General features: G+C 37.2%; 1 pseudogene; it reads left to right on the top strand.

Moving 5' to 3' along the window:
* Nucleotides 1–270: 270 nt before the first annotated feature.
* On the top strand, nt 271–2,531 carry LOC109257555 (protein SDA1 homolog; annotated as a pseudogene).
* The last annotated feature ends 915 nt before the right edge of the window (nt 2,532–3,446 follow it).

Genomic DNA, 3,446 nt, shown 5'->3' with positions numbered 1-3,446 from the left:
GGAAGTGGCAGAAGGAAGAACTAATATTGAATTGAGACTCCAATATCTTTTAAGAATAATCCTAAGTGTTTTCATCTGCGCTTACTTTGTCATTTAATTTTCAGAATAGTTAATTGAGGTTGGTACTGTTACACCCATTTTTCAAATGAAGAAATGAAATAATAAATTTCTCTAAGGTCACAGAACTCATAGTAGAACCTAGGCCCATGTGCTCCTAGATTCTTTCACAGACAACCATTTAATTGAAAATATCTAGATTTCCGGTCATACTCAGAAGCAGGATTCCCACCTGTAGCTGATTCGGTTGGTGGTGGCAGGCGGTGTGAGGTTTCTTAACACTGCTCCTGGCGGATCCAGTCAGTGGCCAGCATGTATAACAGAAACAATAACAAGCTGCCCAGCAACTTGCCGCAGTTACAGAATCTGATCAAGTGGGATCCGCCGGCCTACATCGAGGAGTTTCTACAGCAGTATAATCACTACAAATCCAATGTGGAGATTTTCAAATTACAACCAAATAAACCCAGCAAAGAATTGGCAGAGGTGGTGATGTTTATGACACAGATTGGTCACTGCTATCCAGAACATTTAAGTAAATTTCCTCAAGAGCTGAAAGATCTTCTTTCCTACAATCACACTGTCTTGGATCCAGATCTTCGAATGACATTTTGCAAAGCTTTGATCTTGCTGAGAAACAAGAATCTCATCAATCCATCAAGTTTGCTAGAACTCTTCTTTGAACTTCTGCGTTGCCATGATAAGCTTCTGCAAAAGACTTTATACACACATATTGTCACTGATATCAAGAATATAAATGCAAAACACAAGAACAATAAAGTGAACATAGTGTTGCAGAATTTAATGTATACCATGTTAAGAGATAGCAATGCAACTGCAGCCAAGATATCTTTGGATGTGATGATTGAACTCTACAGAAGAAACATCTGAAATGATGCCAAAACTGTCAATGCGATAACCGTGTGTTTCTCTAAGGTCACTAAGATATTAGTTGCTGCTTTGACATTTTTCCTTGGAAAAGATGAAGAAGAGAAACAAAACAGCGACTCAGAGTCTGAGGATGAAGGACCAACAGCAAGAGATCTGCTAGTGCAATATGCCACAGGGAAAAAAAGTTCCAAAAAACAAGAAAAAGTTGGAAAAGCTTATGAAAGTTATTAAGAAACAAAAAAAGAAGAAAAAACCAGAGATGTTTAACTTTTAAGCTATTCATTTGATTCACGATCCCCAAGGTTTTGCAGAAAAACTACTAACGCAGCTAGAGAGCTCTAAGGAGAGGTTTGAGGTGAAAATGATGCTCATGAACCTTATCTCCAGATTGGTGGGAATTCACAAGCTTTTTCTCTTCAACTTCTATCCCTTTGTGCAAAGATTTCTGCAGCCCCACCAAAGAGAGGTAACAAAGATTCTTCTGTTTGCTGCCCAAGCATCTCATCACTTAGTACCCCCAGAGATCATTCAGTCATTGCTCATGACTGTGGCCAACAATTTTGTCACCGACAAGAACTCTGGGGAGGTCATGACAGTAGGAATCAATGCTATAAAAGAGATAACAGCTCGATGTCCTCTAGCCATGACTGAAGAACTTCTCCAAGACCTGGCTCAGTATAAAACACACAAAGATAAGAATGTGATGTTGTCTGCTAGAACTTTGATTCAGCTCTTCCGAACACTGAATCTTCAGATGTTGCAAAAGAAATTCCGGGGTAAGCCTACAGAGGCCTCCATAGAAGCAATAGTGAAAGAATATGGAGAATTGGATGCTAAAGATTACATTCCAGGAGCAGAAGTTCTAGAAGTTGAAAAAGAAGAGAATGCTGAAAACGATGAAGATGGGTGGGAGACCACCAGTCTCAGTGGGGAGGCAGATGCTGATGGTGAGTGGGTTGATGTGCACCACTCTTCTGATGAAGAACAGCAAGAAATCTCCAAGAAGCTCAACAGCATGCCCATGGACGAGCGGAGAGCCAAAGCTACGGCCATTAGCACTAGACGAGTTTTAACTCAGGAAGACTTCCAGAAAATCCGCATGGCCCAAATGAGGAAAGAACTTGACGCTGCACCAGGGAAGGCCCAAAAGAGGAAACACATTGAAGTAGATAGTGATGAGGAGCCCAGGGGTGAGTTACTTTCTCTTCGGGACATTGAACGCCTTCATAAAATACCAAAGTCTGACAAGGAGACAAAACTAGCAACGACAATGGCTGGGAAGACAGACCGAAAAGAATTTGTGAGGAAGAAAACCAAAATGAACCCATTTTCTAGTTCCACAAATAAAGAGAAGAAAAAACAGAAGAACTTCATGATGGTGCAGTATAGCCATAATGTCCGGTCAAAGAACAAGCGTTCCTTCTGAGAAAAGCAGCTGGCACTACGAGATGCACATTTGAAAAAGAGAAAAAGAATGAAGTAACCTCCAAACAAGTTTTCCATTACAAGAAAAATGCTACATTTGTATCGTTATTTTGAAAATTAATCAAGAATGATTGTTTACATTAAAAAGTACCAAAGTAAAAAAAAAAAAAAAAGAAAAAAAAAGAAAATATCTAATCTTTCAATTGCTATGAGGATAATTTGAAGTGTATCAAAATCTTATATGAATGCTTCTTTAGTTCCTAAATCATTTATAAGTTGTAAATTTGGTTTAAGTTTATCTCTTTATATCCTTTTTGGATCCAGAAATAAAACAGTGTAATTTGACAAGGAATGAGCAGGATTAGCATTGTTGTCATTCCCTGATTTTATAATATTTTTAAGCAATTTTATCTATGGAAGTGGTCCATGGGAGTAATATATGCCCAATTCACCATATTTTGTGGGAATCCAATGAGATACTTCATATGAATACTTTTGCTGTATCTTTGAAAGCCTCATCAGTAAAAAATTTCTTTATTTTTCCAAGTTTAAGGTAGTCATTGTTTCTTCTTGAAAAAATTCAAGGGATTAAGTAGTAAGCTCGATGTTATTTTTGACTTAGACTTTGAAACTGAAAGCAAAACAAAACAAAAATTCCTTAGCAAAAACAGTTGCTCAAGAGAAATGATCAGAATGTATAGATATGTATTTCAGGGGAAGGGAATTTGCCTTTCAATGAAAATGAAATACTTGCTATGTGGGTATCAAGAGTACTGGTATTTCAAACGCTTTTAATTTTCTGTTCTAGAAAAAGGGAAGTGGAAATTTTAAAGTAGTCATCACATCAACTTTTCCTAGAAGAAAGCAACTATGAGGAGCAAATAGACCTACAGGGATATGTTGGCATAAGATGTCCTGATAAATATGCCTGAATAAAATTTGAGCTAGGTTTCTTTATTTTACTTTGATTCATACTGCCACTTAATACTTATCAATTTACATAGTATGGGTTTTTTTCATTACAATGTTTATGTTAGAAAAAGACCAATTTAAGAAGTATCGCTTAACATTCA

Source organism: Panthera pardus, unplaced genomic scaffold (genome assembly GCF_024362965.1).
Source record: "Panthera pardus isolate Hobbes unplaced genomic scaffold, ASM2436296v1 HiC_scaffold_27, whole genome shotgun sequence".
Classification (NCBI taxonomy): Eukaryota; Metazoa; Chordata; class Mammalia; order Carnivora; family Felidae; genus Panthera; species Panthera pardus.
The sequence above is the reverse complement of the archived record's forward strand: the minus strand, read 5'-3'. Positions and strand labels throughout refer to the sequence as shown.